Source organism: Rhyacophila brunnea, unplaced genomic scaffold (assembly GCF_057557595.1).
Source record: "Rhyacophila brunnea isolate RB1 unplaced genomic scaffold, BYU_Rbru_1.0 scaffold_13, whole genome shotgun sequence".
Taxonomy (NCBI): Eukaryota; Metazoa; Arthropoda; class Insecta; order Trichoptera; family Rhyacophilidae; genus Rhyacophila; species Rhyacophila brunnea.
Genome location: NW_028232785.1, coordinates 200,223 through 211,740, shown reverse-complemented (window position 1 = coordinate 211,740; position 11,518 = coordinate 200,223).

The following is an 11,518-nucleotide window of genomic DNA, read 5'->3' as shown; positions in this document are numbered from 1 at the left end:
ATGAATTTACGGATTGAAATATTATTCGATTAGTGTGTTCCACATAACATTTTAATTATTTATATCCACTTTATTATTAATCTCTCGCTACTGCGTCCATCCTCTTTATGTTAGTGTAGGCCTCCGAATCCTCGGCTAGCTCCGGGCCTGGAGTGGAGGTACATTCAATGTTTGGAAGAACAGGTAGGCACAGTATATAGTAAATGGAAACTAATGTTCACTCTGTTATAGTTAATTTATTATGTCACATTCACAAAAATTATAAAGAAAAGTCAAGTAAGCGAAAACACAGACATACAAGAACAAAATCTCATGGAACTAATTTATTATTATAATATTGTTTATATAAAATTAATACGTTTATTATTTACTTATTCACTTTAACTAGCGTAAGCGAAATTGCACGAACAGGGCTTTATACCGAAAGGTTGGGAGCCGGGTCCAATAGTAAAGAAACAAATTAAACTCGCGAAAACGACTAAGTCGCTATCTGACATTTGGAGGAGTAGGTATCGACCGGTAGGTATCTCGGACCTCGGTGAGTACCTCTTCTCAAGTTTTGACAAACTTGTATGGAGGAGAGTGAATAATTCGCGCCGCGAACCGTTGCAGGTTCGGGGTCGTAAGTGCGAGAGAAGACTGCTGATGGATTCTAAAATCACGGGTTTTTATACAAATGTGCCCGTCGTGCAATCTTTCTTACTTTAACATCTAATACAGCTCGGTGTCGCCACGGGCACATACTTACGACTAGTTGGCGGATGTTATTCCGTCAACCAGACATATAGGCAGTAATAATTGCTTAGTACATACTCATACTTCGCCGATCAAAGATTTCCCGAGCCTTATTCCAGTACGCGGTCTCCTTGATCGACCAAAATCATTGATCCGATTCTCCCGTCGCGTGTGAGCGTGACGCCGTCATACTCGCGAGCGAGAGGGGCTCTGTCACTGCAAAGCTGGCAAATTCGTATCGCGAAATCGGTTTCAAACACGTACGACAGAGACGCCGTCGTACGTCAGAGCAGGAAAGCTGCCGGAATACCGATTCGGAAACGCCGCGCGTGGAACAGCCGCGGATATTTAGGATCGGATTTACTATGAAAATTACGCGGGATCGTGATTACAATCGGATCGATGGTTGCCCTATGTGTTGCTATACTTTGTGATTGCACATCTGTACAAATGGAAGTTTTCGCAACAGGACCTATGAGCATATGTTAACAATTACTGCGCCGTGTACGCGCGATGCGTAGTGACATCGATCCATATACCCTTAATATTACAATACCAATTACTTTTAATTATTATATGCTATCAACGCCCATCTATATGTCCCCCTTTATTATTCTCGTTAACCCTTACATTTTTACATTATTTTATACATTAGCTTACAATTTACATTACATATTAAACTTATAATTCAAATCGTATTTTATATCCTATTTAGCTTAATTATCTCCTTATCTAAACATATATTTAATCCAAACTTAATCCTATTGTTATGCTTCGTCGAGGGTCGTCATCATCCAACCGGTGGCGCATTGACTACCAGGATCAGACCGAGCGGTGGGGAGGCACTACTCCTTATGGGAGTGCCCCCATAAGGGGCGGAAAATCTAGTGTGCGTCATTAGCAATCATTCTTCTTCTTTTATACTAATACATGGATACATAATATATTATTAAACTTATACCTAACATTTTATAATAACATTATCACAGGTTTTATGTACAGAACAAGGCAATTTAGCATACATCATTCTTTCATTCTGTATTACCTTGTTCGTAGCAATTAGTGTAACATAAAACCTGTGAACAAACAAACAATTTACATATGATTAGACAAGGAAGGCGATTAGGAGTTTTACTAAGCCGTATAGTTAGAGATCAGGTTTATATGTCGGCTTATTACTAATTAATTTACTATGCGTATACGCCCGCCTACCTGCAGGTTGTGACATTAAGTTTGTTTGTTTGACGCCAAAGCTCCCACATATTTTGACGTACGCTTAGTTAAACAAAGACAAAAAAGGCACTAGCATGGCTGATTTTCACATGCCAACGAATCATAGATAATATACCAGCAAATAAGGTACGTACTTCAAGCCGCATGTTGACCAACTCAATTCTTTATCATATTATTAGTTGGCCGGTTTAAGGCGATGTCTTTGGCCTAAATTACACATATAATGTGACTTTCACGCCATCTATTTATATTTACAGGCATCTACCATGAATTTCTAAAAATCTGTTACTAAAAACTTTGGTTGATTCCAACCAGATGGCAGTAAGTTACCATAATAAGTTGCAAGTATGATGAAATTGCCAGATGAAAAAAATCGCTAGACAAAAATTCATTTACATATTATAAGAATATAATATATTCTACTTACTATAATATTATTATATATATATACTTATTCAAATAATTATTAATTTTTTTAAATAAGTACAATATTTTATTATATCGTATTGACATTTTTATGATAGTATATTATAATATATTGTAGGTATATAATTTGATCAAATTCAATTACACAAAAAACGTTGTTTATGGAATTACCTTCACTTATTAAAATATAAAAAAGTTCTGCTAGTTATTTTGTAATATGTGACAATCTAATTCACTGTGAATTGACACATATAATTTTAAATCGTCTGCCAAGAGTAAAAACTGGATTCCATTGATAACATTGACAATGTCACAAGATTTGATATAATACACGTGATATGATATAAGAAAATAAAATATAATCGCTAAGACACTTCGCTTTCTTCCATTTTTTGTGATGCAAGTGCTTTAATCGTATGTCCAATCACGAGAGTCCTTTTTGCTGGACGGCGTGGGTACGGGGAATTTGAAAAAGAAAGTTAGTAAGCGTCCTTTGTAAACCGTGTACGGACCTGTGTAACTAATTGTAAAAACAAAATATGTAATGGACTATAAAGTAACGTTGTCCAACCAAATATTAAAATATATAACGCTAAGACCGCACGAGAAAGACTTAGTGTTTTATTTAATTTTACCAACATATATAAATCCTTTTTTTATCTTTTTTTTGTGAATCCGGGGTTCGATGGACACCAGAGCTAGCCGCTGGAACCCCGGGTATCTCAATTTCTTATCTCTGAAAACTGCTTGAGATTCATACAGGATAAGAAATGAGATGAATACAAATTGAAATCACCAATGATGGTTATACAATTATCAACTGGCAAGTTTTCAAAGTATGAAAAGAACGAATTATATGCATCGCGAGACGATCGCGGTGGAAAATACACGCAACAGTGAAAAATGACCCATTTCACCGTAATCGAATAATAACGACGTCAATAGCTGCAGCAAAGTGACAGTCAACAACAGATATACTGTCTGGTCGGTCGGAGCGTACAGCAATGAGAACGCCACCACCTCTCTGCCCAAAATAAAAATTGCATTATAGTGAATTTTTTTTAGCTTTATAAGCTGGCGACCCCACAGAAAACCCGTCGCGTTCCGAGGTTGGGAACCCTTGGTCTAAACAGTCATCTCGCTCGAAAGTTTAGCTTTGCCAAGAAAAGTGCTGTTAAAACATAGCACTTATTGTAACAATTACAACAATTGGATACAAACCTTCCTTAGATAGCAGCGGGAAGCGTCTTGCGTACATAGTCTAAGGAATAGACACGCTGGATCCAAACACATGTTTGTGAAAAATTGTTTAGGTTTAGGAATCAGGTTATAGAAAGTATTGAGAATACTAGACGTGTTGAAAATAAATCTTGGTGAATATCTTCACCTTGGAAGTGAATAGAGGTAATCCACACAAAATTCAAAAACGTTTTTATTTGACCAAACAATTTTTGAAATACTTATTGGTTATAATTATTATTATGGTGAAGAAAAATAACTGATTTTTTTACAGGAACATGTATTTCCATCAAATTTGCTAAACAACCTAATACACAAATGACATCCGTGAAGCTCTATTCACTTCCAAGGCGACGATATCAGGAAAACATGTATAATAAATAGTAAAACGCATGCGTAGATTAGAAATGCTTTTTATTATCGCTCAAGTCCGACAATTCTAGGAATATATTCTGGAAGAATTGCCAAAGAAACCAAAATAACCACTAAATAAACTAACTATATATGGTATATAATTATATAAAAAAGTTCCACTAGTTATTTTCATTAAAACATTTTAGAATATAATAAATCATTGGTTACATTGTATAGCATTGTAAATTAATAATAATTATGAGATATCGTTATAAGCATAGAACACGAAAAATCTGAAAACCATCGTGAAAATCCACGAAACAAGCATGGCATGCATAAACAGCTACAAAAGAAGTTGTTTATTCTAATGAAGTATATATAATAAGCAATATTATTGAAGTTAACCCACGAGCCATCACGTGGCCCTACATTGGTTGATGTGAAGCATCTAGTTCAGTTTTAGGCTGGGAATGCCCTAGGAAAAGATACCCAGGACTAAGGTTGCTACGCTCAAAGTGAGCTCTGACTGAGTTTAAAGAAGTTACTTTCTAATGCAAAGTTCCGGGGTGAGAAGAGCGCAAGGAAATTATTAAAATAAAAATAATTCTATTGTATATATAAAAAAATAATGAAGCTAATCATACGAACAGCAAAAATTACGTGTAGAGATCTTCACGCCCGCAGTAAGACGCCGCAAATTTTTTAAATGCAGGATAATTGGCCTTAGTAGCAACCAAGTCGGACGGCCCGATGGGCCCAACAGCTAGTTGGACCGACCTGAGCATCTCCTCCCGTTCGGGAGCACATTCTAAGACATTCCCAGAGGATGTGCTTGGCATCCTGAATTACCCCTCCGCATGGACATGTCGGACGGCTTACAAGTCCAAGCTCAAAGAGCTTGCCAGCGAACCCACCGTGTCCAATCACAAATTGATCGGTGTGATGGTCAGGAGTCAGATATTTGGTTATCTCCAATCGCCATTTAATGTCTGGAAAAAATTAAAATGTGTGCCGGCCCTTGGTTGATTCATTCCACCGTCACTGCCAGGTCTTCTATGCCGCGTCAAGCGTCAATAGACGTATAGTCAGGTTACTTTTTCAGCAACAAGGTATTCAGGGCAAGGTGAAAGTCACCAACAACGGCCTCCTCACCTTTGAGGAGCTTCGTTGACGGTCCGCTGACCTGTATGTGCAGGTCAAGTGGAAGAATGCGGCCAGGACCGGAAGCGCGTCCGTTGAAGTTGATCGGTAGGCCTTTGTGATTTCTAAGAGCGCACTACGTAGTCTATCAGTTTTATGGATACGCGAAATTCCATGTCCAAATGTCAAGGAAAACTATGATATATTTATTGCGAGAATTATATCAGAAGTCAACATAAATTACTTTTTTATTTTCTTCGCTTTAGTTTGCAAATTATTTAATATAAACTCAGGTTCGCGAATTCTCATACCCCGTTGGATACGGCTATCAGCTAATTCTGGAAGAAGGCAATCATTATAAAAACTTATCAAACGCGGTAGAACACGTGTCTCAAACTGTGGATCTGGCAAAAGTCGTATGATTTCGATTCCACTGTCGGCATATACAATTAAATCACAGTATTCCTTCTTCGCAATGTACAACTGTCCCTGTATTTGAAACCAATAATTATGTGATTCTTTTAAGTGAAGTACGGAGTTCACAATAGTTAAACATAATATATTGTTTTGTAATGCTGCCTCTAAAATTGGTTTGGAACCGATGGACGGAAGACATTTAACTTCTATCAACCCATTTTCCCCAATTAAACCGTCGGGGCTTGCTCCTAAAAATGGGAATTCCGTTCTTACAAAAAGACCACAAGGCATAACAGTGACTTTGTTTTTTGCTTCATATAAGGCAATAGCAGTGCGTTCATTCTTCCTGCCATACATTATATCCTTTGTCACAATATCACTTGGGAAAAGCATATTTTTGTCGTATTTCTCATTTTGAAAATATTCCCAAACTTAGATGCTGTCAAACGTTTATGCCTGGCATCAATCCACAAATAATTTTCACTTTGCCCTATTGTCGCCAACTGCAATTGCTTACAATCTGTATCGCAAGAAACCCCAGCCTGTAAAGATTCCATAATTTCTTTCATTTTCTCCTGTAAGTCCAACTGTGGAATATCTGAATCGGCAGCATGCGGGCCATATTCACAGTCAGCTTGGTTGCTTACAGGGACAGTTGGTTTTTTATACCTGGAAGTTAAATCTAAACGTCTCGCCTTAAGACGATTTTGACGATTTAGCCAACTAATAACAACACTTTTAATTATTCGACCAGGAGACATACCGGTTATATTTTTATGCATACCTAAAATATGTGCTGACCCCAGCGAATGAGCTAGTCCAGCACCATAACATCTACCCTTATAACTACTGCCTCTGGAGAAATCAACTCTTTTTCCACCTGTCAATTTGCTCACCAATGACATATAATTTTCTGCCGAGTTTGTGGTAACATTCGTTACCAGTCTATCAGCTTTTTGAATTATTCCGTCTAGATGGAGGCGTATACCTTTCATCATCAAAGATTTTTCCAAATATGGTACATTGTTTACATCAGGATGTGTCTTCTTGCAGTAATCTGCACGGCACTCAGAGTGTTCGCCAAATACATGATTGGGTCCATTTTTCAAATCCAACTTTAACTGAGTGATATTGCCTTCGCATCGTTTTATAGCGCATCGTGCAGCACTTTTGAGACGTTTAATCTCCTTCCGCAATAAACTTCGGCTTTTCGTATCGTATTTTACGTTATTAACCATCGTATAAAGTTTGCTAGTGTAGCATTTGACCATGTGATTCGCGCATTCCATTTTTTAAATTTTATACCCAAACGGTGCTCTCTCACGCACCTTAGCAAATACACTTGAATCACCATCCCCTATTAAAAATTTTACCCATACTTGATGTTTGTCAAAAATATAATTTAGTCCCTCAACTACAATGGTTTGCTCCATGCCTGTCGATGGTCCAGAAAAAGATATATTACACTCATGTTTCTTAGCTGGTTTTTTTTCATTGGCTGCGATGGTACAGATGTGGCAATATTTGTTCTTAACACCTAGGTAAAGAAGTTTTCCTGTTCGTTTTCCGATGATGCATGCCACTCCGGATTTGGCCGAAAAACTATGGCCATAACTCCTTCTTGACCAACCTCCGTCAACAATGACCGTTATATAGGGGTGTTTTTCATCAATTTCATTATTTTCTATAGCCAACTGTTTCTCGATCTCTATATCCTTCGACATTTGATCACACAAATGAGTTTTCCATGACTGGCCAACTTTTTTTTCATGCCTTTGGAACGTTCCCGAAGACATAAATGGAATTCCCACAATACCGCATAATTCCTGTGCCTGACTGTAACCAATCCCGATATTTAAAGATCCCCAAACAAATGATGTATTAATCGTAGACGTTTGGGGTTCAGTTAATACTGACGCTGTTTTCTCACAACACCTGCATTCAAAATGCAATGTTGACTTAATACCGTCTCTTGTTTCTCTTTTTAGGACCATTTTTCCTCCAGTGCATTTTAACGGATGACTAAAGACTTGTTCCATCTGTTTAAACAGGTATCCAATGTCGACGATGCGTCTGCCAGAAGGCATATAGCTCTGGATGTCTTCGTCGACACAATTGTACTCAATGACTAAAGGTGGTAGATTGTCCGAATCATCTGTGATGGTTATATCCAAATCATTATATATTACCGGAACAGGTTCGATAACCGATGGTTTAGGTCCGGTCGTTTTCGAATACGTTTTAAATTTTTTCGGCCAACAGCTCTGAATGTCTTCACAACTCTCAAGTCTTACACAATAATTGTGCTCATCTGTCAATACTGGAAGATTGTCTGGGTCATCCGAGATGGATACATCACTATTTATCACCGGAATTGGTTCACAAGCAACGGCTGTGTTGGATGATACTAACTTCCGTTTCCTAAAGTATTCATCACGACTTTCCATCAATATTTTGGTAGTTTTAGATAGTTTTGTATTTTTTATAGTGTAGGACTTATATTTTTTAACACTTACACATGGCACATCCATAATTATTAATAAAATATAGGTACTAGATCAATATGTAACAAAGATTTATATTCACTTATCACACACCTCTGGTATTCACTATTTAATTAAACTACACTGAATATGAGATGTAATTTAAACACTCACAATATAACTTATCACAACAATATCACGTAATTTGCACTGAGTAACATAAATTATATAAAAATGCATAAAACAAGAATAACAACACGCCAAACGTCAGTAGCTACAACATAACCTAATAAAATAATTTTGGTTGCAGAAAATCATACAATGTGTGATTTCTTCACCAAAAATCAATCAATAATCACACGACCTACTTAGTAACAAAAATGTTACTGATTAGTCAATTAATTTATAATTAATTACAATTATTACAATTAATTAATAAAAAGAAAAAATTGATTGGCGGTTCCCGTAAGCGCGTGGTGATTATTGATGGTGCTGCCATATGTCAAAATGCGAGATTTGTTTATTTTTATCATAAATAATGGTAAAAAATAGTTGTAATTTAAGCAAATACTAATTGAAAATAATTTTCAGTATCAAATTTTGAATATAGGCAGGTTCCTACGTATATTAAGTAAATATTGTAATTTTAATTTGTTAAGTTATTTTTATTCATGTGGCAATTTCGCATAGAAGTTTAACACAAACTGATTTTTGCCAATCTTCAGAGAAAAATGTTATTTTGTCTTGTCTATGTGTGAGTTTCATTTTCAACGTCATGTTATGGTTGTGTGTGTATTTTGTATGAAGATATTTTGTTTCCAAATAATTCCACGACGGCAGCACTATACGGCCAAGCGTCGGCTAAGTGTTGTCAGCATGTTGCCAATTCGAGCAATTATTATGGTTTCGATTTCTATCGATTCGTTAATATACAAAAATACAAGATTAAATTTAAATAACTGCCGTAAAAATTAATAAATAATATTTTTAATAGAAACGCTAATCGTTTTTTGCGATAAATTGCGTCTAAACCGAGATATTTCGATTTTAATTGCATGCTTTCTAACCTCTAAATCGATTGTTTTTTAAATTTAAAAAAAAAGATATAAGGATATAATAAATTCTAATTTACGTTTAGCGTTTCGCTAGGTAATAGATTTAGGTATATTTTTATCGTAATTTTGATAATAAATCTTATGTCATTCATTCTTACCACCCGATAGAAATGTACCGAATTTGACACGTATTTTTGGTATATAGAACTCCACGATACATCTTAATTTTTTATTTTATTTTTCTCATTACTTTTGAATATATATCTACCGATTAATAAACTTTTCTAGCTATTTTTCGATAACAACTTTACCTAGAGACATCACCTTAACCAGATATGTTAACGCTGCGTTAAAGTGATACTTTTTGACAATGTCTTTGGAACAACTTGTCAAGATTATTCTCCAAACACCATTCTTTATATACCTGTAATATAAAATTTTCTTGTGCTTCTAGTCACCTTTTTTATCACGACCACTGACTGTAGAAAATTCAAAATTGGTTCCGCATTCAATACTGTTTTGATTATAATTCAATTCATCGTCTTTAGGGGTTATGCCCAACCCTCGGATATGAACATCTTCTTTATTCAAATATGCATATTTAATGAACTCGTCGAATCCTCCTGGTCCACCACATAAATCACCATAATTAAAATTCACTTTAAACACAGTAATTAAATGACCAATTAAAAAATTTACATTTGCTATTTTTAAACCAGCTCGATTACTAAAAGAACTTTTAACTTGTTCGAAAGGAAAACATTTCGATCGAGCCTTTTTAATTATTTTATCATCAAATTTAAGTTTATTTTTAGCTTTGTTTAAATTATTTATTATATCAGCATGAATTAAAAATTCTGTTTCCTGGTCAGCAACATCGGCAAGAATCAAAGATTCTGTATCGTTTTTGTTTTTAATCCAATGTACCAATTCAATCGGTATGCTTGTCTGCGTCGACTTTTAATAAATATTTAGCACTTTTTAATGCAAATCCGTCAAGAGGGACAATATTATTTAGCGCCCTCCTCTTGCGGTTAAATGGAGTTCCAATGGTCGACATTATTTTGCACGACTGATAAAAGATCGACGTAAACCTTTTAATTTATAGGTTTTATAAAAATTTTAAATTTATACTTTTTTTCATTATTCGATGCACATCCATTAAAGGTTTAGTAATATTGTTTTGCGCAAACATCAGCCCCTTATTGTCTCGAAGATACGAAAAGTTGGTAATTAACATACCTATTTATTATTATGAAATAAATGAAATTTATTTTTATTCACTGACTTATATATTAGGTAACAACCATAAGATAAAGTCATCAGTTATTAATATTATAATAATATTATAAATTTACAACGATTTGATTTGATTATCTTTTTACAAATTTTATGGAGAAACAAGATGCTAACACAAAACATCTTACAAGACTGACGTCAAGAGAATAATATGGTTTTTTCTTATGCTGCTGTATTATTTATACTGTAGAGAATGATCTCATCGTATACACACATACAAACAACAGCTGTTAAGACACGTCATAAAAAAGGCGTTTTGTGTAAGCACAGAAAAGAATGACGTGTAAGTATATTATTAGTATTGTACCTACCGATCAGTGGCGAAGGGTGACTTTTGGGAAGAGGTAAGCTGTAGAGATCAGAGAAAAATAGCACACTTGTAAGGTATACTTACAGGAAATAAGAAGATAATACTTACGATATTAGTACTGATGAATAATAATATGTGCACACTAATGACAACGCCACACTGAATCGTTGAAATTTCAATAGCTCACCGACGGTATAAAATTGAGCGATGAGTTTAAATTATGTATTTTCATAAACATTCATACACGTAACATACGCCCAAAAATATATCATTGGTGGCTTTGAAAAAAGCCGTTGTTGTCATTTTGCCATTCAAAACACTTCAAGATATTTCAGTAGGTAATTAATATAAAGGCTTACTATATGATCATTTGTACTCTAAGTCAATTCGTCTGTTTTTCTGCAGAAATTTTTTTAAAACATCATCATAAAATGTTTGCCCACGTTTTAATTTAATTAATAATTCTTTTTCAATAGCTATAATTGAAAGATTCGATAATCTAGTTTGATTTTGAGTATTTCGACAATATGTGTGGACACGTTTTAGAGTAGAAAAACTCCTTTCTGCCGTCGCTGTCGTGGTCGGTAGCGTTAAAAATAATTTGACTAGTTTATAAGTCTGTGAGAAAGCTTCCACTAGACATTTTTTGTTTTTAAAATATTCGAACAACTCTCTTAAATTTGAATCTTGAAATTCTGGTAAAGAATAAATGACTTTAAGTTCGTTTTTCAATTGACTTGAATCAAAAATACCAGAATAACTGTTTTTCAGGGATTCAAATAGTTTATCTGGAAATTTTCGTTTAAACGATTTAAATAGCGTCGGTT